Source organism: Pseudophryne corroboree, chromosome 7 (genome assembly GCF_028390025.1).
Source record: "Pseudophryne corroboree isolate aPseCor3 chromosome 7, aPseCor3.hap2, whole genome shotgun sequence".
NCBI lineage: Eukaryota > Metazoa > Chordata > Amphibia > Anura > Myobatrachidae > Pseudophryne > Pseudophryne corroboree.
The window spans coordinates 202,726,874-202,754,574 of NC_086450.1; positions in this window are offsets into that span (position 1 = coordinate 202,726,874).

Here is a 27,701-nt window from a genome sequence, read left to right on the forward strand (position 1 = left end):
CGTTCTTCTAAATCACAAATACCCAAGGAGAGTGCAATTGTGTCGGTTGCGATGCCTTACTTCCCAAAACTGGACGGGAAGAGCTTGCGCCTTCCACCATTTGCACACCCCCTGCAAGTGCTGGAAGGAGCACCCGCAGTCCAGTTCCTGATAGTCAAATTGAAGATGTCACTGTTGAAGTACACCAGGATGAGGATATGGGTGTTGCTGGCGCTGGGGAGGAAATTGACAAGGAAGATTCTGATGGTGAGGTGGTTTGTTTAAGTCAGGCACCCGGGGAGACACCTGTTGTCCGTGGGACGAATATGGCCATTGACATGCCTGGTCAAAATACAAAAAAAATCAGCTCTTCGGTGTGGAATTATTTCAACACAAATGCGGACAACAGGTGTCAAGCCATGTGTTGCCTTTGTCAAGCTGTAATAAGTAGGGGTAAGGACGTTAACCACCTCGGAACATCCTCCCTTATACGTCACCTGCAGCGCATTCATCATAAGTCAGTGACAAGTTCAAAAACTTTGGGTGACAGCGGAAGCAATCCACTGACCACTAAATCCCTTCCTCTTGTAACCAAGCTCCTGCAAACCACACCACCAACTCCCTCAGTGTCAATTTCCTCCTTACCCAGGAAAGCCAATAGTCCTGCAGGCCATGTCACTGTCAAGTCTGACGAGTCCTCTCCTGCCTGGGATTCCTCCGATGCATCCTTGAGTGTAACGCCTACTGCTGCTGGCGCTGCTGTTGTTGCTGCTGGGAGTCGATGGTCATCCCAGAGGGGAAGTCGGAAGACCACTTGTACTACTTCCAGTAAGCAATTGACTGTCCAACAGTCCTTTGCGAGGAAGATGAAATATCATAGCAGTCATCCTGCTGCAAAGCGGATAACTGAGGCCTTGGCAGCCTGGGCGGTGAGAAACGTGGTTCCGGTATCCATCGTTAATTCAGAGCCAACTATAGACTTGATTGAGGTACTGTGTCCCCGGTACCAAATACCATCTATGTTCCATTTCTCTAGGCAGGCGATACCGAAAATGTACACAGACCTCAGAAAAAGACTCACCAGTGTCCTAAAAAATGCAGTTGTACCCAATGTCCACTTAACCATGGACATGTGGACAAGTGGAGCAGGGCAGACTCAAGACTATATGACTGTGACAGCCCACTGGGTGGATGTATTGCCTCCCGCAGCAAGAACAGCAGCGGCGGCACCAGTAGCAGCATCTCGCAAACGCCAACTCGTTCCTAGGCAGGCTACGCTTTGTATCACCGCTTTCCAGAATAGGCACACAGCTTAAAACCTCTTACGGCAACTGAGGAAGATCATCGCAGAATGGCTTACCCCAATTGGACTCTCCTGGGGATTTGTGACATCGGACAACGCCAGCAATATTGTGCGTGCATTACATCTGGGCACATTCTATCACGTCCCATGTTTTGCACATTCCTTGAATTTGGTGGTGCAGAATTATTGAAAAAACGACAGGGGCGTGCAAGAGATGCTGTCGGTGGCCCGAAGAATTGCGGGCCACTTTCGGCATTCATGCACCGCGTACAGAAGACTGGAGCACCACCAAACATTCCTGAATCTGCCCTGCCATCATCTGAAGCAAGAGGTGGTAACGAGGTGGAATTCAACCCTCTATATGCTTCAGAGGATGGAGGAGCAGCAAAAGGCCATTCAAGCCTAGAGACATTGAAGGAGGAGCTAAAACAGAGCGATTCCGCTAGGCATGTGGGACTTGTGGATGGAGCCCTTAATTCGCTTAACCAGGATTCACGGGTGGTCAATCTGTTGAAATCAGAGCACTACATTTTGGACACCGTGCTCGATCCTAGATTTAAAACCTACGTTGTATCTATTTCTGGCAGACACAAGTCTGCAAAGGTTCAAAGACCTGCTGGTGAGAAAATTGTCAAGTCAAGCGGAACGTGACCCGTCACCATCTCCTCCTTCACATTCTCCCGCAACTGGGGGTGCGAGGAAAAGGCTAAGAATTCCGAGCCCACCCGCTGGCAGTGATGCAGGGCAGTCTGGAGCGAGTGCTGACATCTGGTCCGGACTGAAGGACCTGGCAACGATTACTGACATGTCGTCTACTGTCACTGCATATGATTCTCTCACCATTGAAAGAATGGTGGAGGATTATATGAGTGACCGCATCCAAGTAGGCACGTCAGACAGTCCGTACGTATACTGGCAGGAAAAAGAGGCAATTTGGAGGCCCTTGCAGAAACTGGCTTTATTCTACCTAAGTTGCCCTCCCTCCAGTGTGTACTCCGAAAGAGTGTTTAGTGCAGCCGCTCACCTTGTCAGCAATCGGCTGTCAAAGTCGAAAAATATCGTTATTCTCATGCCTTGTACTAACCCCATGCGCTTGCCCGCTGCTCGTGCACCCACTCCCCCGTGCATACTCATCCCCTCAGGTTGCGTAAGGGACGCTCCGACGTCTCCTGCGCATGGAGATGTGTATTTACGGCGGAGTTTGCAGGCGTCTAGCGAGCAACTCGATCGCAACATATTTAATCCAAATAGTGCATTTTGTAGGTTATGGTCTCCTTAATAATATCAGTAAGTTTGTTTAGTGTAACTGGTTTATGGACAGAGAAATCCCTCTTTACATGATACGAAGGGTCAGACAGGTTTTGAGCAGTGGTGTTTAGTATGCAACGGTAGAGTATATTATTAGAAACATTCCGGTATTGGTTTGAGAGAAATCAATCGCTCCTGCGAATAGTTATGTCTATAAGAAGTTTATGGACATTTGCTATATTTGCAGTTCATTATCTATGCGACAGGAATCCTGAGATTCCCTCCCACCTGAGCAGTATAAAATAGTCACAGCCCACCTGTTTGAATCAACCTATGACCTTTTGTTATAATGTAAGGACAGATTCCTGCGTCCAATGAACAATGAGATTGTAGGCCCCTTTGTAGTGTACTGTATGCAGTGTATATCAGGCAGCCAGCTTGGGCCAGCTCAGTCTACTCTCCACAAAAGGTTTTCATCACTGACTAACTTGAGAGCTGGTACCAGGACTGCGCAGCGATCATTCCCCAGTGTGTAAGTGTTTCTCTGTAACCAACTTGTTCTCTGTTTGTATTTGCCATACTCTCTCTCTCTCTGTTATTGTTACGCTGTTGTATATTGTATATGTGTAGTTATTATGTTTAGATATTGATGTTAGTCTGTAGTGTATAAACTGTTAACTGTATTTTCCCCTTTTACATACTATAATCTCGTTAGTAAAGGTTTTGGAACCTTAGCAAGGTATTGTGTGTTTATCAATATTTCTAAGGGTATTCGGAGCGTCTTAATCGCTCCAACAGCTTTCATACGATAAGGGTTAATCAGCGTTGCATTGTGGTAATATTACAGTACTAAGGTTTACAGCATAAGCATATCCTTTCATTGTGTTGCATACAAGGTTTACTGTGTGTCATCCTGTGAGCGTCTGCGCCGCTCGTGTTCCTCTTGTGGGCACGGCGTCCGCTACACTAGTAGCATATCATTACGGTACTCGGACCACCTATAGCATGCTCGATACCTAGCGTAAGCCGTGAGCGAACGTGTCGCTCGTGCGTCTCGACCACGGCCAAGCGTCTGCTACGCTAAGTACATACCCTTACGGTACCCCGTACGCCCATTGCGTACTGAGTCTCTTACCAATATATAGTGAATGTTATAAGATAAATATTTAGCTTTGTCAATTGGCGGCTCGTCCGTCCTCCACATATCCGCTCTAGCGAACACAAGCAGACATTATCTGTCAGCAAAGGGCGGGAAGGCGTATCCCTTTGTATCCGTGTTGGTAGTGAGGGATATGGTAGTGCTGACTAAATAAGCGTCTGCATCGCTACGCTGTAGGAGTGCTGGTGGAATCCGGAACCAGAAGGTAAGAACAGTACGCTATTGTCTTTTAAAACTGTTTTATTTCTGTTTGATACGCAACACACGCACACACCTGCATTTGTCATTTGTGTAATTTTCACATCTCGCCTTCCTGTTTTGCCATTTATCATTGATAACGTGCTGAGAAAGATTTGTTGCTATTGGTAGTTAAAAGTAAAATTAATACGTAAGGGAGTAATTTGTAAAAAACGCACAAGGCTTGCCTAAGATACAAGGAAGTTCTGTGTGGTGTTCAGTAAATGATTACAGTTAAAGATCATTTACATTGATATAAACGTGATACTTGTGTTACTGTGGATGTGTCTGGCCTGTGTACACGTGTCCCTAACAAAGGGCGGGACAAGCGTACGCGACGCAAGGGCTTACACACGTAGCGTATATTACGCAACGGAGCGTACGGGTACGCCCACGTAATACAAATCACACGATAGTATTGTTTTAGTAGGCGATACGGAGGCAACGAGATAATAGCGCAAGTCAATCTCAGTGTCCTAAATTTTAGCGTAAATAATCCTTCTCTAGTTGTAACTCCTTTCGGGACTAGACTGTGATACTGAATGAAAGGGATTTCTGCGCAGAAACGAAAGTAAAGAGTATATGAGGTGAAAGAGTGTGTATACATATATATAAGTTTCTCATTTTTGGGTGGAATCACAGGAAATCGAGTTCTCGTGAGGTACATACGTGCAAGTGACAGCACGGTGGCTTGGGAGGCATCCCTTGTTAACATATTAAAAAAGAGCATTAGAGATAACGGACCAGGAGGTCCAGAGACAGACCAGGAGGTCTAGGTACAGCGGACTAGGAAGTCCGCTACAGATAAGAGTCAAGAAGCACAACACCAGGAGGGTTGGTGCAATACCCATATAGGCCATTAAGCTCTGGCTGAAGGAATTCACAGCCACAATTTTCGATTCCACTGGTCGTTCCGCACATAAGATTAGTTGCTTATGTGCAGAACGATTGTACCGCATGTAATTGTGTGCATTAGTTAGTAACTTGACCCAGTACCATTTGCGTACGCTAGAGGGGTCATAAACGCTATTTGTACATTCTAACGTGATTTGTGTAATTATTTTTTATTTTAAGGGAGGTTCGCTGGTCACTCAGGAATTCTCCAGCAACTGATGTTTACTGGGAAGGGTTAAGTGCTCTTCGGATCACACCCACATGTTCCAGTAAATAGAGGTTCAGGTCGCAGGGGCCCTTGGTTGAGTACGCCAGCGCTAAGGCAGTGTGTGGGCGTATTGGTCGACGTGGGCGGAGTGAGTGGAGGTACTCGGTAAACTTTCACCGTCAGTCTACCCCGGACATCTTGGTTTTTGTAAGGGTTCGCTGAAGACCCTGATTTGAAGGTCAGAGGTAGCGAAAGCAACACCTGCAAAGATGGGGGCCAGTTGTTCAGGTAGGGGGCGATCAACCCTGGTCCAAGTTGATTCAGTAAACCGACCAATCGGGTAGGCAAGGTATATCATGTGTGAGAAATACGGTTCACACACAGAGGTTTTGTGCGATGAATGGGAAAGAATGACTGTGCATGACGGGGAAAAGTTCCCACGGGTAGGCAGTTTTAGCCCCGAGGTGTTACAAAATCTAAGGAGAAGGATATGTCTCATTAAATCTGCAAAGAGACGGAACAAACATTATGATTATTTACAATTATGGCAACAGGAAGGTGAAATACAGAGAGGATTGGCTCAAGCGGCTGGATCTAACCCTATCAGAAAACTGATAGCCACCGCTCCACCACCACCATACATAACGGGAGAGAAAGTGGTTACAGAGAATGGCACACTGGTGTATGATAAACATGCACTTAGTAACTATATAGATGTTAAGAATAATGTAACTAAGATTGTTGATGCTAATACTAACTCGTGCAAGCTGTACCCTGTTTTAAACTTTCCCCAGGATTGTGACCAAGAGGATGAACCCACAACAATATCGGCACTCTCTCTAGCAGCCACCATAGCAGAAACAACAGTGGGCACGTCCCAACCAGTAAGAGCAGTATCAAAGGCCCCTAGTGGAGGGACAGGTGAGGTCGTATCAACTGGTAAGTACGGCACTGTACACTATGCTGAAACCATTACACCACATGTTGTAGAACCTACTCAGAATGATGTTATTGAACTTAATCCCGTTAGGGTAATTGCAGTACCAAATGGGAAAACTGACACTTCAGGAGTCACTCCTGTCAGAAACATCGCCATGCACTGCCCCTTTTCCCGAACGGAATTAAGATCAATGGTGTCTGAATTCCCTGATCCTAGGAAAGATCTAGTTGCAAGCCAGAAGTACATTAGAGAGCTAGGACATACTGTAGAGCCCAATAACAAAGATTGGCGGACATTGCTGAGGGCATGTTTACCCTCCAATGTTGACTCAGCGAGTTTTATAACTGACTGTAGACTAGACGAAGAAGTACCCCTTACTGAGGAATACAATCAAGATAATGTGAAAAGAATAAATTTGCAGCTGGGAGTATATTTCCCAGCTGTTGCTAAATGGAACAGAATTTTCTCCATCAAGCAAAAGGAGGGAGAAACAGCTGCTGATTATTTTCATCGGGCACTACAGGAAATGGCTAAGTATACAGGGATAGAAGACATTAAGACAAATGTGAATCATAGAGTAGCAGTATCTGTGTTAATGGATGGTTTAAAGGAAGTATTGAGGACGAGGGTACAGACCACCCAACCATGTTGGCGAGGTTTGTCGGTGGCTACTTTGAGAGAGGCTGCTATTGACCATGATCGGAATATCACCAGACACAGGGAGTCGCAGAGTGATAAGCTGATGGCTGTAAGTATACAGGCCCTTACCACAAGGCCAACTCAGCATAAGTTTCAGACCCCTGTGGGTAAGTCAAATGTGGTAACTTGTTATTACTGTCATAAAGAGGGACATTTTGCACGAGACTGTAGACTTAAAAGTACACAAAACTCATATCAACCCCCTAGACAACGACATGACACACGAAATTGGGATCGAGGACCGCAGACACGGAGTTATGAGCCACACGCAGGGGAAACAAAAAGGTATCCCCCAAAAAGAGACTGGCAAGTCTCTGATAGTTCCCATTTACCCCCTTCACAGGTAATAGCCGCCAGCGCAATACAGGGAGGTCACCACATACAATAGGGGTGGGGCCACACCTGTAATTTGCAGCCAGTGAAATTAATTGCGAGCCTTGGAAGTGAACCCGAGGTCACAATTGATGTAGCTGGTAAATCTCTAAATTTCCTTGTAGATACGGGGGCGGCCAAGTCAGTGATAAATTCGACCGTGGGCATGAGAACCACTGGTAAAACAATTCCAGCCATGGGAGTAACAGGAGTAGTACAGCACTACCCTTTAAGCAAACCTGCAGAGATTACGATAGGGCCTTTGCATACCAAGCATTCTTTTCTGCTGGCTGCATCGGCTCCGACTAATCTCCTAGGGAGAGATTTACTGTGCAAAATGGGATGTGTCATATATTGTACTCCTGAAGGTGTGTTCTTGGACATACCCGAAAACCACGCTCAGGAAGTGCAGGATATGCTAGACTCCCCAACAAGATTAATGTCACACACTGTTATTGTAAATAGGTGTGGAGGAAATGATTTCCCAGATACCGGAATCACTTTGGACCAAGGATGGACAAGACACTGGATTAATGGCAAACGTAGCCCCAGTAGTTGTACAAGTAAAAGATGGTAGGATAGCTCCAAAAATCCCACAATACCCTCTGAAGCCAGAGGTGGAGTTAGGAGTTTACCCTGTAATAGAGCGCTTGCTACAACAGGGCATTCTGGTAAGAACGTCCAGCACTGCCAATAGTCCCATCTTCCCTGTTAAAAAGAGTGGGGGGAGGGGTTACAGATTAGTGCAGGATCTAAGAGGGATCAACAAAATAGTTGAGAGTCAATTCCCCGTAGTGCCAAATCCAGCTGTCATCCTTATGCAAATCCCTCCCACTGCCAAATTTTTCACTGTGATTGACCTCTGCTCCGCCTTCTTCTCGGTACCTCTGCACCCTGACAGTCAATACTTATTCGCATTTACATACAGAGGAGTTCAGTACACCTGGACTCGATTACCACAAGATTTCATTGACAGTCCAAGTATTTTCTCATAAGCCTTGCATGATTGTTTACAGTCTTTTCAACCTGAGAGTGGATCAATATTAATACAGTACGTGGATGACCTACTACTGTGTTCAGATTCACTGGAATCATCTCTGAGAGATACGAAACAACTCCTGTTTCATCTTTCAAACACCGGACACAAAGTTTCCAAAGACAAGTTACAAAATGCCAGACCAGGGTAAAATACTTGGGACACTGTCTGACACAAGGACTGAGACACCTCACCGCTGATAGAATTCAAGCAATTCGTGACATGACCCTGCCACAAACCCAGCAACAGATTAGAACGTTTTTAGGAATGTGTGGGTATTGCCGTAACTGGATCCCAGGTTTCTCCATACTGGCCTTGCCTTTACAGGAGATGGTCTCCTCGAACAAACCTGATCGGATTTCGCACACAGACGAGTCTGAGATGGCATTTGAGAGACTTAAACAGTGCCTAACGCAGGCACCAGCATTAGGCATGCCAGATTATGGAAAACCCTTTGAGCTGTACGGAACAGAGAGTGCTGGGTGCGCGGCAGGTGTCTTAACACAGAAGCATGGTGATGCCAGCAGGCCGGTAGCCTACTATAGCGCTCAGCTAGACACGGTAGCGCGATCCCTCCCCACATGCTTGCGAAGCGTTGCAGCAATAGCATTGCTAGTAAGAAAAAGCGAAGATGTAGTGCTAGGACACAATCTCACAATTCATACACCACATGCAGTGTCAGCTTTACTGAATTCGGCCCAAACCAGACACGTCTCATCAGCACGGTTTACAAGATGGGAATTGGCATTGATGGCCCCCATAAACATCACCATAAGGAGATGCAGCGCACTAAATCCTGCAACATATCTCCCAGGTGTGCCTGGACAGACACAAAGGGTGGAGGATGAGAGTGAGGGTGAAGGAGGATTTTGTAAGGAAAATGACACACATGATTGTATGGAATATTTGGCCCAAAACTTCACGCAAGGCCTGACATCAGTGACAACCCACTGGAAGATGTGGATTTTACTTTCTACACTGATGGCAGTTGTCACAGACAGACGGACTCGGGAGACTTGTGTACTGGATACGCAGTCGTAGATGACCAAGGTATCATAGAAGCGGAACCCCTAGGCCCACCACACTCAGCACAAGTTGCTGAACTGGTTGCCCTAACCAGAGCATGCGAACTGGCTAAAGGCAAGTCAGCCAATATCTACACAGATTCTAGGTACGCCTTCGGAGTAGTCCATGATTTCGGGGCCCTATGGCGCCTCAAAAATTTCATGACGGCAGCTGACACACCCGTAGCACATGCAGCCAACATCAAAAGACTTCTAACAGTGATACAGGAACCCGACAGAGTGGCTGTTATCAAGTGTAAAGCTCACACGTATAGCCAAGACCCGGTATCACTTGGTAACAGCCGAGCAGACGAAGCTGCTAAATCAGCAGCCAGTAACCCCATACAGACAGACAGCACACAACTGATGGTATTTAATACTGTAAACACACAGAAATTATATGAAATGCAAAATTTGTGTTCACCACAAGAAAAGGCAGTGTGGAGGTCAAAAGGATATGGCCAGGAGTCCCCAGGACTCTGGACAGATGGACAGGGTAAGCCAGTGGCACCCAGAGCATACCTTCCAAGTCTAGCGGAATCGGCACATGGACTGACTCATCTAGGCAAAGAAGGAATGTGTAAGTTGGTAAGAGCTTATTGGTGCGCCCCAGGATTTTCTTCCCATGCGGATAAAAGAGCGATGACATGTCTCACCTGCTTGAGGAAGAATATCGGAAAGGCAATACCAACAGAGCCATCCCATATCCCTCCTACAGATGGTCCTTTCCAGGTAATACAAATTGATTTCATACAATTGCCACCTTGTAGAAATTTAAAATATGTATTGGTTTGTATTGACGTGTTCTCAAATTGGGTTGAAGCATTTCCCGCGGCCACAAATACCGCTGTGTTTACTGCAAAGAAAATTGTGCAGGAATTTGTGTGTAGGTATGGTATCCCTAGAATCATTGAGAGTGATAGGGGTACCCATTTTACAGGTGAAGTTTTTCAAGCAATGTGTAAGTTGATGGGAATTAATAGTAAGCTGCACACTCCGTACCGCCCCCAGGCGAGTGCGAAAGTGGAAAGAGTAAACAGCACTATTAAAAACAAATTAAGCAAGGTAATGGCTGAAACAGGATTGTTGTGGCCCGAAGCTTTGCCAATCGTATTATACAGCATCAGAACCACTCCCAGGTCCCCTCTTAATCTGTCTCCTTTTGAAATTCTGTTTGGTCGACAACCCCATGTTATGATTAACCCCCAGGATGATTTGAAATGTAACAATGAAGTCACTGTAAAGTATTTGGTTAAAATGAGTAAGCAATTGAGGAATCAGAATGATAATCTAAACTTGGTGATTCCTGATTTGCCAGACAGTAATTGTCATGACATTGAACCTGGGGATTATGTAATGATACGGAATTTCCTACGCTCAGGTTGCCTTATTGACAGATGGGAAGGACCATATCAAGTCTTATTGACCAGCACGACAGGTTGCCGAGAGAGAGACTTGGGTCCATTCGTCTCATTGTAAAAAGGTTGCTGACCCGGAGAGGTCCCGTGATAAAGAACAGACGGTAGAGGTTGTATCACTAGAGTGTCTGTTCCGGGAAGGTTGAGACGACACCTGAGCGCTGAGAATAATAAGACCGGAGGCGTTTGTCGAGCCAGATTTCTTTTTTTCCTTTTGTTATTTTCTCCAGTTCCCATCTCCCTCCTATTCTCCTTCCCCCTTCTTATTTTTTTCCTTTTCCTCCTATAAGATGGACTTGCCCCAAGAGACTGTGATCCGGATTTTCCTGTTGACCATGATGTTGACCAGAGCAGTCTGTTTCGGTGAGAGTACCATGGAGGTCGAGAAAGGATCTGGAATGGGTTCTGATGACCAGGATGGAGGCGTAGTTTTCCAAGAGCAACATAATCACAGAGTAAAGGCGAGTATCAGAAAACGATCTGGTAGCATTGACAATAGAAGGAATTGTGAAGGATTGTTAGCTGAAGAGAACTGCATCTGTAGGCATTGTGACAATATAGTTGAGGATGGGTGCATCAAGAGATGTCAGTCCAGTTTTAATGTCCACATGGACCGGCATCCATTGAGTGACTATCACTCCTTAGTGGGTAAAGTGTTAAATCAGACAGACTGTTGGGTATGCTCTCAAGTACCTCAAGGTCATAGCAAATCAGGACTAGTACCATTCCCTTTAACTGTAGGAGAGGTACTTGAGTTAAGTGGTGGGAGGCCGGTGGACAAGAGGTTTAATATCTCTAGTCCTCCTAGTTTGAAGCTCCACCAGTATCACGTGGTTAAGTCCTTAGTATGCTTTAACATTTCCAATCCCCGAAAGCCGGGAAATTGGGAAGTGTCATGGAGTAATCAAACCATGACATTTTCATATAGAGCCGATAGAATGCCCATAGACACAGAGCTTATACACCAGATCGCCAACAGTGGAAAATATTTCCGGTATAGGTATACTCTAGGAAGTAGGACCATGCGAGTTGGAGAAGTATCACCAGGATACTGTGCACATATCGTACAAATTGATACGTGTACTAGACAGATGGGAGAGTTAGGGTTAGGAGATTTCACATGAAAAATTTGTAACATGGTAATGTCATAATCGGTCCCATATGTTCTTCCCGATGATTCATATTTCATATGCGGGAGAAAGGCGTATAAGTGGCTTGCCCCAAACTCAGAGGGATTGTGTTACATTGGAAAAGTACTGCCTGAAGTAATGACTGTATCCCATAACAAAATGAAAGACATTCACCGCGGTGCCCAAGCTCCTTATACTCACACTCATTACGAGCACATCGTTAAAAGGCACCTGATAGAGAGGACAGAGCATCCGGCCTCTGATCTGATCCATGAATCCACCGGGATTCAATTCCTACTCACGTTAGATATCACTCGTACCGCCAGAGGAGTGATAAATTATAAATATATATCTGCGCTAGCGAACTTGTTAGACAATATCACCGAAATGTATGACGACACGTTCAGGTACACTGGGAAAGAGTTACAAGCCTACAAAACAGAGCTGGTTCAGCATAGGATGATTCTCAATTATCTCACAGCAGTGACAGGCGGGTATTGTGTTACCCTAGCAACTCAGTATGGTGTAAAGTGCTGCACGTATATTACAAAAAGCACTGAGGACCCGGCCCAGGTCATAGACCAAAAGATGGATGACATTTTGCAATTGAAGTGGGAGTTTCGAAGGAAACACAATCTCACACTCGCTGCTGTGGGTAATGAGCTGACCAGTTGGGTGTCATGGTTGAACCCACAAAATTGGTTCTCTGGTTTAGGAGAATGGACCCAAGGTATTATAATGGACGTAGGGAAATTTCTCTTGTGTATTCTGGGAGTCGTCATATTGGTTGGCCTGATATTTAGATGCGTTCGGGCTTTAACGAAGTGTAAAGGTAGTACCAGAGTGATGAGTCTGAGGATTGAGGACACTGTAATAACAACAACTAATTTGATTTATGACCCAACGATAGAGACAATGTTGTGATGAAAATGTCATTCCACGGTCCGTTTCTTTCACCCGTTTCTCCTTTGTTTTCCTCCAAGGTACAAAGACATCCGCTTGGAAGAAGAATTTGACAACCTCTTTTATACAGACCATTGATGAACTATGCTACAAGCCCACAATATCCCTAGTGACTTTAACTTTTACGATAGCCCAATACTTTAGAGACTGTAACTTTATGGACAATGGAAAAGCTTTTGCTCGCTATTTATAGCAAAAGCACCGAGAGACATCAGACAACATGTACATCAAGACAAGACATCAGACAAGACCTCAATCGGTGACTGTTTATATAAACTCACATAGTTTACGACTGCATTTATAACGATTGTTTCTTATCTTCATCTCTACAACCTCCAGGTAACGACACACCTAGTCGACAGAGAATATAGACACATATATCAGCATTCACATGTTCCCCCCTTCATGTATCATCAACTAAATGTGCTCCCCATGTGTTGCAACCAAAAGCCGAAAAGAGCTCGGTAGAGTTTGACAGCCCATCCACAGACCCTTGACACGGGATAAGGATTCAAATGTATACTTCGCAATACCTCGAAGCTTGATTTAAAACACGTACGGCACGATGATACATGACCCCTCAAACATGGATTTCATACACACATGCTTTTACTATCTCACTAGGTCATACTTTTCCTACCTTCTCCTCTCCTCCCCTTACCCAATAATAAAAAGGTGTTTACATGATGACATATATTTTTCTGTTTTGTTTATGAAGTGGCAGTTATTGGTGACTGCCAAAGGGTGGACTGTCAAAGTCGAAAAATATCGTTATACTCATGCCTTGTACTAACCCCATGCGCTTGCCTGCTGCTCGTGCACCCACTCCCCCGTGCGTACGCATCCCCTTAGGTTGCGTAAGGGACGCTCCGACGTCTCCTGCGCATGGAGATGTGTATTTACAGCAGAGTTTGCAGGCGTCTAGCGAGCGACTCGATCGCAACATATTTAATCCAAATAGTGCATTTTGTAGGTTATGGTCTCCTTAATAATATCAGTAAGTTTGTTTAGTGTAACTGGTTTATGGACAGAGAAATCCCTCTTTACATGATACGAAGGGTCAGACAGATTTTGAGCAGTGGTGTTTAGTATGCAACGGTAGAGTCTATTATTAGAAACATTCCGGTATTGGTTTGAGAGAAATCAATCGCTCCTGCGAATAGTTATGTCTATAAGAAGTTTATGGACATTTGCTATATTTGCAGTTCATTATCCATGCGGCGGGAATCCTGAGATTCCCTCCCACCTGAGCAGTATAAAATAGTCACAGCCCACCTGTTTGAATCAACCTATGACCTTTTGTTATAATGTAAGGACAGATTCCTGCGTCCAATGAACAATGAGATTGTAGGCCCCTTTGTAGTGTACTGTATGCAGTGTATATAAGGCAGCCTGCTTGGGCCAGCTCAGTCTACTCTCCACAAAAGGTTTTCATCACTGACTAACTTGAGAGCTGGTACCAGGACTGCGCAGCGATCATTCCCCAGTGTGTAAGTGTTTCTCTGTAACCAACTTGTTCTCTATTTGTATTTGCCATACTCTCTCTCTCTCTCTGTTATTGTTACGCTGTTGTATATTGTATATGTGTAGTTATTATGTTTAGATATTGATGTTAGTCTGTAGTGTATAAACTGTTAACTGTATTTTCCCCTTTTACATACTATAATCTCGTTAGTAAAGGTTTTGGAACCTTAGCAAGGTATTGTGTGTTTATCAATATTTCTAAGGGTATTCGGAGCGTCTTAATCGCTCCAACAGCTTTCATACGATAAGGGTTAATCAGCGTTGCATTGTGGTAATATTACAGTAATAAGGTTAACAGCATACGCATATCCTTTCATTGTGTTGCATACAAGGTTTACTGTGTGTCATCCTGTGAGCGTCTGCGCCGCTCGTGTTCCTCTTGTGGGCACGGCGTCCGCTACGCTAGTAGCATAGCATTACGGTACTCGGACCGCCTATAGCGTGCTCGATACCTAGCGTAAGCCGTGAGCGAACGAGTCGCTCGTGCGTCTCGACCACGGCCAAGCGTCTGCTACGCTAAGTACGTACCCTTACGGTACCCCGTACGCCCATTGCGTACTGAGTCTCTTACCAATATATAGTGAATGTTATAAGATAAATATTTAGCTTTGTCACGGCGTATGAGGTTACTTCCAGAAAATGTGGAGAAGATGATGTTCATTAAAATGAATTATAATCAATTCCTCCGTGGAGACATTCACCAGCAGCAATTGCCTCCAGAAAGTACACAGGGACCTGAGATGGTGGATTCCAGTGGGGACGAATTAATAATCTGTGAGGAGGGGGATGTACACAGTGAAAGGGGTGAGGAATCGGAGGATGATGATGAGGTGGACATCTTGCCTCTGTAGAGCCAGTTTGTGCAAGGAGAGATTGATTGCTTCATTTTTGGTGGGGGCCCAAACCAACCAGTCATTTCAGTCACAGTCGTGTGGCAGACCCTGTCATTGAAATGATGGGTATGTTAAAGTGTGCATGTCCTGTTTATACAACATAAGGGAGGGTGGGAGGGCCCAAGGACAATTCCATCTTGCACCTCTTTTTTCTTTCATTTTTCTTTGCATCATGTGCTGTTTGGGGACAATTTTTTTGAAGGGCCATCCTGCCTGACACTGCAGTGCCACTCCTAGATGGGCCAGGTGTTTGTGTCGGCCACTTGTGTCGCTTAGCTTAGTCACACAGCGACCTTGGTGCACCTCTTTTTTTCTTTGCATCATGTGCTGTTTGGGGACAATTTTTTTGAAGGGCCATCCTGCCTGACACTGCAGTGCCACTCCTAGATGGGCCAGTTGTTTGTGTCGGCCACTTGGGTCGCTTAGCTTAGTCACACAGCTACCTCATTGCGCCTCTTTTTTCTTTGCATCATGTGCTGTTTGGGGAGTATTTTTTTGAAGGGCCATCCTGTCTGACACTGCAGTGCCACTCCTAGATGGGCCAGGTGTTTGTGTCGGCCACTGTGTCGCTTAGCTTAGTCACACAGCGACCTTGGTGCGCCTCTTTTTTTCTTTGCATCATGTGCTGTTTGGGGAGTATTTTTTTGAAGGGCCATCCTGTCTGACACTGCAGTGCCACTCCTAGATGGGCCAGGTGTTTGTGTTGGCCACTTGTGTCGCTTAGCTTAGCCATCCAGCGACCTCAGTGCAAATTTTAGGACTAAAAATAATATTGTGAGGTGTGAGGTGTTCAGAATAGACTGAAAATGAGTGGAAATTATGGTTATTGAGGTTAATAATACTATGGGATCAAAATGACCCCCAAATTCTAGGATTTAAGCTGTTTTTTAGGGTTTTTTGAAAAAAACACCCGAATCCAAAACACACCCGAATCCGACAAAAAATTTTCGGTGAGGTTTTGCCAAAACGCGTCCGAATCCAAAACACGGCCGCGGAACCGAACCCAAAACCAAAACACAAAACCCGAAAAATTTCCGGTGCACATCACTAGTTGTATGTAGTGTGTGCTCCCTCTCCTTATACTTTGAAACATATAGGGATTAAGAAAAAAAAAAACGGGTTTGTAGAATGAAAAATCAATAAAATTAGAAGTAAATTAAAGGCATGACTGCAGTGTCAGTAGACATATCAGTCCTTGTATATTCAGACGTACGGATGTACATCAGGGAAGGACATTCTAGTAGCATATGCATAACGTCGCAGGTACACATTAACATAACATAAAGCAAAGGAGGCCCCAAGTGTGTCTATCTCAGAAGCAGGACCTCTAAGGAGTGAAACTGCCCTCTTGACAGAACCCTCCCCCTCAACAGACTCCGCCCCCATTAGGGCTGCTTCCATAAATTTACCGATCTGGTGTTCGATCCCAATCCGCCCCTAACTGTAAGTAACTGATACAGTATTAGCAAGCGGACCGTGTCATGAAAGCAGATTCACATTTCGTTTTATAAATGGGAAGACAATGGATTTAAGTATTTAATTGAACTTTGCTGAAATCAAGACAAATAGCCCCTTTAATACTTAGGGCCTAATTCAGACCTGATCGCAGCAACAAATTTGTTAGCTAATGGACAAAACCATGTTGCACTGCAGGTGAGAAAGATATAACATGTGCAGAGAGAGTTAGATTTGGGTGGGTTATATTGTTTCTGTGCAGGGTAAATACTAGAGATGTGCGGCGGGCACTTTTCATGTTTTGTGTTTTGGTTATGGATCTGGATCTCCGCTCGTGTTTTGGATATGGGTTGGTTTTGCCAAAACCACCATTTCGTGTTTTGGTTTTGGATCTGGATGATTTAAAAACAACAACATAAAAACAGCTAAAATCACAGAATTTGGGGGTAATTTTGATCCTATTAACCTCAATAACATTCATTTCCACTCATTTCCAGTCTATTCTGAACACCTCACACCTCACAATATTGTTTTTAGGCCAAAAGGTTGCACCGAGGTCACTGGATGACTAAGCTAAGCGACCCAAGTGGACGGCACAAACACCTGGCCCATCTAGGAGTAGCACTGCAGTGGCAGACAGGACGGCAGTTTTAAAAACTAGGCCCCGAAGAGCACATAACGCAAGAAAAAAAAAGAGGTGCAAGATGGAATTGTCTTGGGCCCTCCCACTAACCCATATGTTGTTTAAACAGGACATGCACACTTTAATAAACCCATCATTTCACCGACAGGTGGTCCCCTGGAAAAAGCTTGCCAAGTTCTCCGAATCATAGCTAGCTGCAAATATACCACATCCTTCTATGATGAATTTTCACATTATGAGACGAGGCAAGAGGAAGAGGACAGTGTCAAGAAGGTGATTAAAAATTAGAGAGGCACACGCAATCAGGAACAACACACAGGGTTTCACCTCCACTTCTCCATTTTTTTATTGCATATTTATTTACATATTTTGTGGCAGATGCCTTATTTTTTCACAGCTCCCAGTTAAACGCATGTGAGCATACCTGTGTTTTCCAGTTACAGGCATGTGAGCACACTTGTATGTCTTATTTATTTTATTCCTATTTATTTTTTAAATAAAGCAGCCCCTTAGATGTTTTAGAAGCCCCTACTCCACAGCAGCCCCGGAAAGGGGTGAGTTGGGTTCGGGTGGGTTTGGTAAAGTACTAAGCACGACTGTGCAGTGACTTTTTTTTTGTTATTGAGCCCCTGCACTAGTAGAGCTTACCACCCTACAGTCGAAAGTAATTTCATACTATAAGTAGAACTGTGGGAGGAAGCAATGCTAACATCTGTGCCCACAACATGCCTCAGCCTGGCAAGCCAGACATCTTCCTAGCTGTAAGACTCCATACTGTGCCTTATTCAGTAACTGTTTGTGCCTCACAGGAGCTCCTGGCCAATCTAGTACTGAAATCCAATGGAAAGCTGATGCAAAGCAAGATCACTGAAACTCTGTTCTTCTAACACTGCTAGGTCTTGCGATAACCCTACGTAGCCCTTAAGAAAAGAATATCCCTGTACAACATATGCGCATTTTCTAAATACGTAATCCCAAAGAGTGAAACATCAATAATAAATCAAAATTAAGGTTGGCTAATTGGAGCCATTGAATTGAGTGCGTCCCTAACATGAAATAATTGAGAAGAACCTCTCTCTAATGCTCTGGCAGAAAATATCACTTTTACCTCTCTGGCAGTTGCACTGGATTATGATTAAGGGGGTCATTCCAAGTTGATCGCATGCTGTAGATTTTCACAGTGCACCGATCAGGTTACTACTATGCATGTGTATGCATCACAATGCGCACGCGCATGTACAGGTACAAACAGCATCGTTGTTGTGCAATGCTTCTAGCGACGAATCCATTCACACAACCGATAGCAAGGAGATTGACAGGAAGAGGGCGTTTATGGGTGTCAACTGACCGTTTTCTAGGAGTGGTAGGGAAAACGCAGGCGTGTCCAGGGCTGCTGGTGTCTGACGTCAATTCCGGGACTGGACAGGCTGAAGTGATCGCAAGGGCTGAGAAAGTTCAGACCTACTCAGAAACTGCAAAAAACTTTTTCGTACCACTCGGCTGCACATGCGATCGCACACACTTGCAAAGCAAAAATACACTCCCCCGTGGGCGGCGACTATGCGTTTGCATGGCTGCTAAAAGTAGCTAGCGAGCGATCAACTCAGAATGAGGGCCTCAGTCTCTTCTGAGTCAAACTGATTTTGGTCACAAATGTGGTCTCTCCGCACTTTATTTAAAAACAATTCAGCAATTTCCATTTCCACCTTTGTGGCTATGTTTTCACAAATCTGTTTGTGATGTTGAAGCTTGTTTCATATCTGCTCTAGGCTTTCATTTAAACCTAGGGTCAAATACAGCAGCACCCCTGGAATTATACAGCAGCACCCCTGGACTTATACAGCATAGGTAGCACCCCAGAGAATTACACAGCACAGCAGACAGGAAACAGCACCCCTGGACTGATTGTGCAGAGTTCAGCACCCCATATAGGGCAGCACTCCTGGAATGATGTGGCAAAAAAAAAAGACTTGCGAGATGGAATTGTCCTTGGGCCCTCCCACCCACCCTTATGTTGTATAAACAGGACATGCACACTTTAACAAACCAATCATTTCAGCGACAGGAACTGCCACACGGCCATGGCTGAAATGATTGGTTTGCTTGAGCCCCCACCAAAAAAGAAGCAATTAATCTCCTCTTGCACTGGCTCTACATTGGCAACAAATAATATTCAAACAAAACCACATCATTTAGGTGTCAATGGATTGCTTACTCTATTACCCAAAGTTTCTGAACTTAGCAATTACTTAGGATGAATGCACTATAGTTGACGTATAATGGAGGATGTTCCTAGGTGGTTAACGTCCTTACCCCTACTAATTATGGATTGACAAAGGCAACAGATGGTTTGACACTTGTTGTCCAGATTTACGGAGAAATAATTCCAGGCATGACAATGGGCTTTTTCATCCCATGGCCAACAACTGTCTCCACTAGTGCCTTATTCAAACAAACCACATCACCATCAGAATTCTCATCATCAACTTCATCCGCAGCGCCAGCTACACCCATATCGTCCTCATACTGGTGTACTTCTACAGTGACATTCTCAATCTCAATATCAGCAACTGGACTGGTGGTGCTCCACACAGCACTTGCAGAGGGCATGCAAATGGTGGTAGGAGCCTCCTCTTCCCATACAGTGTTGTGAAGGTCAGGCCTAGACATCACAACCACGGACAGTGCCACTGCCCCTGTATTTTCACAACAGCCCTGTAATTTTACAGCATACAAGACAATACCAGTGTACATTTATTTTCACTGCACCCCTGTATTTTTACAGCACAGGACCAGTGTTCTTTTATCTTAACAACTGCATCCTTGAATTTTAACAGCATACAGTACCAGTGTAATATATATTTTAACAGCAGCACCCCTATATTTTTACAGCATACAGGACCAGTATGTTTTTATTTTAACAACTGCACCCCTGTATTTTTACAGCATACAAGACAGGGCCAGTGTACATTGATTTTCACTGCATCCTAGAATTACAGATGGAGCCTCCGTTATCTTACCCCACCTAGTCGCAGGCATGCACTCCTGGCGGGACTAGACAATCTGTCTACCTAGTCACGCCAGGAGTGCACAGAGCCGCTTCCCATTGTAAGTGTCTCTGTCTGGGCGTGCACACCCGCCCGGATGGAGACGCTCTTCATTAAAGTGAATGGGGCGCATCTCCGTCCGGGTGCATGCGCCCGTCCAGACGGAGACGCTCACAGCATATAGGTGCACTCAGGCGAGCATGTTTAGTCACAGATAGAGCCACGACTAGCGTGGCTCCATCTGTATTACAGCATACAAGACAGGGCCAGTGTACATTTATTTTACTGCACCCTAGAATTTTTGCTGCATACAAGACAGGGCCAGTTTAAATTTATTTTACTGTACCCCTGAATTTTTACACCATACAGGGCCAGTGTAATATTATTTCAACAGCAGCACCCCTAAATTTTTACAGCATGCAGGACCAGTATGCTTTTATTTTAACAACTGCACCCCTACATTTTTACAGCATACAAATCAAGGCCAGTGTACAGTGATTTTCACTGCACCCTTGAATTATTTCAACATACAAGACAGGGCCAATGGACATTTATTTTACTGCACCCTACAATTTTTACAGCATATAGGGCCAAAATTATTTTAACAGCAGCACCCCTATTTTTTTTACAGCATACAGGAGAAAAGTGCCCCTGCCCCCTGTACGACACAGTAACAGCCAGGACAGCAACACCCATGTACAGCTGCAGCACCCCTAACAGCACATGAGATACCAGTGGCAACCAGGACAGCCAGGACAGCACCCCTTACAGCACAGGTACACCACAGAGACTGGAGAAGCACCCCCACAGAGCACACACTGACCCCACCCAACGTCACCATTCCAAGTCCATAGTGAAAATGGCAGTGATGCGAGGCTCCTTTTATGAAATAAAAAACCCGCGAGAATCCAACATTGGGATGGTGACGTTTTGCCTCGTTCTGGTTTCTGACTCTGGCGGAAAGTCCCAAGCCAGACTCGGATTTAGATTTGGAACGGGATGTTCGGGGCCCACTCATCTATAGTAAATACTGGCTGCTTTATTTTTACTGTAAATATGTTTCATGCGCTTTGTGTGACTAAAGCTGATCAAATAAAATAATAGATATTGATAAAACAGTAATGAGCGCTTCGAAAAATTTAAAGCTATGTGGCACCTGTAAAAAGAGATTTTTTGTTAACATATGTTTACAGCTCTTTTTGAGAGCTTTGTTTGCGGTATGGCACAGTCCATGAGAGATCTAACTTTCCCTACCTCACTCCCAGTCCACGGGATTCCTCAGCCTGATGGTATAAGTAGCTGTCCGTGGTTTGGATGTTCTTCTCCTCCACCGCTGCGTCCAGCGGAGAGGCGGAGTGTGGCGGGGTTTAGCGGGTGACGTCACTCGGCGGCGTCTGATCTCTCCGGCGGCAGAATGTCCTTGTAATACCGCTATCCACCAACGCATTTCGTGCTGTATCTAGCACTTCATCAAGGTTGGATATGTGATTAAAAATGGGTGCTTTTTATACCTAAAACTTTATTAATCAATTAAAATGGAAAACATGTCACTTCCGGTCACTTCCGGTCCGGAAGTGATGTAAAATATGCGGGAACCGCATGGTTTAAAATGCCACATTGATTTCAATGGGCCAATTGAATTTTCCAAAAAACTACTTATGTTAAACTAAAATAGATATATACAGGTGCCACTCTAAATTGTTTATGTGAGTGTTAGAGAAAAAAGAATATAATTTATGAAGAGGTATAAAATGTGAAAAAATAAAAATATATATTTATGCAAAATAATATTTATAAATTTTTTTTTTATAAAAAGATGTTTATAGAAAGACTTTGAGCTCGATGTCTATATTGTGTCCTTTCGGGTACAGTGTTTTTAACTCGAATATCCATCTGCTTTCGTTTTTCTTCAGTGTTGTAGTGATATCTCCACCTCTCCAATCTTTTTTTATTTTTTGAATCGGCAGAAATGTTAGCCCCATTGGATCTTTATCATGTTTCTCCAAGAAGTGATTCGATAAACTGTGCGTTTTTAATCCTTTTATTACGTTATAAATGTGTTCGGAAAACCTGATTTTTGCCTTTCTTTTTGTTTGACCTACATATTGATATCCGCAAGGACAGGTTGCTATGTAGATCACACCCTCTGTTTCGCATGTAAGATGATCTTTAATTGTGTATGTCTTCTTTGTCGTATATGATGTAAATTCAGTCACCGGTTTAGTTGATTTTTCTTTTTCATTTTTACATGCTTTGCATTGTAGACATCTAAAGTATCCTTTAGTATTTGTCCCATGTAGAGGATTTTCCTTCTTCAGAAAACTGGAGACAGTCAATTGCTTAATGTTCTTTGCCTTTCGGTATACTACTTGAGGTTTTTTCGGAAGTAGAGGTCGCAGTATTTCATCTAGTAGCAGAATGTGCCAATGTGATCTCACCATATTTTCAACCAGATTGATGTTACTAGTGAATTGTGTGATAAAGGGGACGGAGAAGTTCAGATTTTTGTTCTTTTCTCTATATCTCAAGAGTTCTTTCCTCTCCATTTGTTCTGTCTTGGCTATTTCTTGCTCTAAATTTTCCCGTTGATATCCCTTTTCCACAAATTTGGACATCATTTCTTGACTTTGTTCTTTAAATATTTGCAAGTCTGTGCAATTTCTTCTAATTAGTTGGAATTGACCTCTCGGGATTTTTGAGATCCAATTTCTGTGATGGTTGCTCGTAGTGGGGAGCATGTTGTTTCCATTTACTTTTTTTATATGGGTTTTCGTTTGTATTGTTTGATTACATATATATATTTCTAAATCCAGAAACACCACTTGTTCTCTACTTGAGATTGTGTCAAATTCCAAATTGATGTTATTATTGTTGATGTAAGTCTTGAAGTGTTCCAGTCTGTCTTCTGTACCGCTCCATATGAAGAAGACATCATCGATATAGCGATACCAGCAAATAAGAAATTCAGTATATTCATTATTTGTCCAAATGTTGTCATCTTCCCATTTGGCGAGAAAGAGGTTGGCATAGCTTGGTGCCAGAGGAGTTCCCATCGCGGTACCGCATTTTTGCAAGTAGAAGATGTCATTATTCCAGAAATAATTGTGTGTAAGTACAAATTCTATATTCGCCATAATGAAATTCACTTGTTGGTTGGGTAGTTTTGATTTATTTGAAAGGATAGACCTTGTGTGAGAACAGCCACTCTCGTGTAATATGCACGTATATAGAGATTTTATGTCTGTGGTGCATAAAATATAATTTTCGTTCCACTGTATATTTTCAAGTTTCTGTAGAATGCTTGTGGTATCACGGAGATGGCTATTTTGTTCAGTAACCAGTGTTTGTAAAAAATAGTCTGTGTATTTTGACAAATTTGATGTAACTGAATTTATTCCGGATACAACTGGTCGGCCGGGAGGGTTGTTGAGATCTTTGTGGATTTTCGGTAGGCAGTAGAATGTGGGTATTTTCGGATGTTTTTGGAGGATGAAATCGTATTCTTTTTTGCTTAGAATTCCTATTCGTAGCCCTTCTTCCAAATGTATCTCTAATTCTTGAAGAAACTGGCCGGTGGGATCTTGTTTAAGGACTTCATAAGTGGTTCTGTCTGAAAGAAGTCTTTCTACTTCCTTTTCGTACATCTCTCTTCCCATAATGACCATTCCACCGCCTTTGTCGGCTGGTTTTATGACGATATTTTTATCTTCCTTCAATTCTCTTATTGCCTCTTTTTCAGCTTTAGATATATTTTGTTTAATTTTCTGTTGTTCCGGTATCTTGTCTATTTCTTCTTCAAGTAGTTTCTTGAATGTTTCAATGTGGGATGTCTTGCAGTAGGTCGGATTGAATGTAGATGTTGGTCTTAGAGTGGAGTGGAGAAATTGGTCCTCTGGAGAGTCGGTCATTTTCCCAAGATCTTGTTTCGCGAAATGTTTCTTTATGCATATTTTTCTTATAAATTTTTGAACATCAATATAAAGATCAAATTTATTGATTCCTGATTGTGGGGCGAATTTCAGACCTTTTTGCAGCACTTTTACTTGGGGCTCTGTTAGGACTTTGTCACTTAGGTTGTAGATGGTAGTTTGGTCTGTTACTTGTAGGTCTTTCTTCTTGCCCCTGCTGCCTCCTCTCTTACCCCTTCTTCTGTATATTCTCTTTCTCTGGGTTTCTTGTTCCTCTGTGTATTCACATTTGGGGGGCTTCTTGGTACCATGACTTATGTCTAAAAAATCATCCTCGTTGTCCTCTGAATCTTCTTCACTCTCACAATGATTTCTTTTTGTCGAGAACTTTCTTGATTGTTGTGTTTTTTCTAAATTCTTATTTTGTATAGTCTGTAGTAATGATCTGTATTGGTTGTCTTCTTCTTGAATTGCTTGTTGTTTTCCTTGTTTGTATGAGGTTAGCATGGTTCTATAGGTGTTTGTGTAGGAGAAATTCTTCTTATTATATGGCTGATAGTTTCTACTTCTTGGCGTTCTTGGATGAGTTTTGATTAATGGTTCCTTCCATCTTCCTTGAAAGGGTTGCTGTCTTGTCGTGTTATTTTGGTGTGGTTCTTGATTCTTCTGTTCATTCTGTCTATGATTATAGGCAGTTTGTTCTTGATTTCCTTGTGGTTGTTTACACTTTGGTTCATAGTTGGATCTTATTACTTGTGTAGTTCTTTTTGTATTGTTGTGTAGTTTATATTGTTCTTGTTCTTCTATATCTCTTTTGAATTTTCTTTGTTTCTGGAGGGTGATGTCTTCCTCTAATTTTCCTATCTTGTCATTGGTCATCCTCATCAAGTTTTTAAAGTCCTCCATATTGGACAATGATGCGAACCTCTTCTCATAAATTTGAATATTCTCATTGATATTGTTCATAGTAATTTGTCTATCTTCAATAATTAATTTAATGAGATCTGTGGAGTATTTGTCTCCGCTGGCACCAAGCTATGCCAACCTCTTTCTCGCCAAATGGGAAGATGACAACATTTGGACAAATAATGAATACACTGAATTTCTTATATGCTGGTATCGCTATATCGATGATGTCTTCTTCATATGGAGCGGTACAGAAGACAGACTGGAACACTTCAAGACTTACATCAACAATAATAACATCAATTTGGAATTCGACACAATCTCAAGTAGAGAACAAGTGGTGTTTCTGGATTTAGAAATATATATATGTAATCAAACAATACAAACGAAAACCCATATAAAAAAAGTAAATGGAAACAACATGCTCCCCACTACGAGCAACCATCACAGAAATTGGATCTCAAACATCCCGAGAGGTCAATTCCAACGAATTAGAAGAAATTGCACAGACTTGCAAATATTTAAAGAACAAAGTCAAGAAATGATGTCCAAATTTGTGGAAAAGGGATATCAATGGGAAAATTTAGAGCAAGAAATAGCCAAGACAGAACAAATGGAGAGGAAAGAACTCTTGAGATATAGAGAAAAGAACAAAAATCTGAACTACTCCGTCCCCTTTATCACACAATTCACTAGTAACATCAATCTGGTTGAAAATATGGTGAGATCACATTGGCACATTCTGCTACTAGATGAAATACTGCGACCTCTACTTCCGAAAAAACCTCAAGTAGTATACCGAAAGGCAAAGAACATTAAGCAATTGACTGTCTCCAGTTTTCTGAAGAAGGAAAATCCTCTACATGGGACAAATACTAAAGGATACTTTAGATGTCTACAATGCAAAGCATGTAAAAATGAAAAAGAAAAATCAACTAAACCGGTGACTGAATTTACATCATATACGACAAAGAAGACATACACAATTAAAGATCATCTTACATGCGAAACAGAGGGTGTGATCTACATAGCAACCTGTCCTTGCGGATATCAATATGTAGGTCAAACAAAAAGAAAGGCAAAAATCAGGTTTTCCGAACACATTTATAACGTAATAAAAGGATTAAAAACGCACAGTTTATCGAATCACTTCTTGGAGAAACATGATAAAGATCCAATGGGGCTAACATTTCTGCCGATTCAAAAAATTAAAAAAGATTGGAGAGGTGGAGATATCACTACAACACTGAAGAAAAACGAAAGCAGATGGATATTCGAGTTAAAAACACTGTACCCGAAAGGACACAATATAGACATCGAGCTCAACGTCTTTCTATAAACATCTTTTTATAAAAAATATTTTTTATAAATATTATTTTGCATAAATATATATTTTTATTTTTTCACATTTTATACCTCTTCATAAATTATATTCTTTTTTCTCTAACACTCACATAAACAATTTAGAGTGGCACCTGTATATATCTATTTTAGTTTAACATAAGTAGTTTTTTGGAAAATTCAATTGGCCCATTGAAATCAATGTGGCATTTTAAACCATGCGGTTCCCGCATATTTTACATCACTTCCGGACCGGAAGTGACCGGAAGTGACATGTTTTCCGTTTTAATTGATTAATAAAGTTTTAGGTATAAAAAGCACCCATTTTTAATCACATATCCAACCTTGATGAAGTGCTAGATACAGCACGAAACGCGTTGGTGGATAGCGGTATTACAAGGACATTCTGCAGCCAGAGAGATCGGCCACCGCCGAGTGACGTCACCCGCTAAACCCCGCCACACTCCGCCTCTCCGCTGGACGCAGCGGTAGAGGAGAAGAACATCCAAACCATGGACAGCTACTTATACCATCAGGCTGAGGAATCCCGTGGACTGGGAGTGAGGTAGGGAAAGTTAGATCTCTCATGGACTGTGCCATACCGCAAACAAAGCTCTCAAAAAGAGCTGTAAACATATGTTAACAAAAAATCTCTTTTTTACAGGTGCCACATAGCTTTAAATTTTTCGAAGCGCTCATTACTGTTTTATCAATATCTATTATTTTATTTGAGCAGCTTTAGTCACACAAAGCGCATGAAACATTATATTTACAGTCGTTCATAATCATTGTTTCTGCTGCTTAAAAACATGACACACTATACATCTATTCATGTCACACACACAAATAAAAGAACCAATTTGGACAGTATTTTTTCAAAAACATCTCAAATAATAGAAACTCCGGCTGATGACGAACGGTTCTGCAGCCAATTCTTAAGGTTAGAAAAACTGTATACTCAAGAAATTAAGCAATGGTGGGAAATAACCATTTTAAAAAAATACGTCGAAAATGCAATGATACCAAGAGGACTCCGACTAAATAAAACAGCTACATTTCTCACCACACAAACCAACTTTTATGAAAAATAGAATAACACTCTAGACAAATGCTCCACAGATCTCATTAAATTAATTATTGAAGATAGACAAATTACTATGAACAATATCAATGAGAATATTCAAATTTAAGAGAAGAGGTTCGCATCATTGTCCAATATGGAGGACTTTAAAAACTTGATGAGGATGACCAATGACAAGATAGGAAAATCAGAGGAAGACATCACCCTCCAGAAACAAAGAAAATTCAAAAGAGATATAGAAGAACAAGAACAA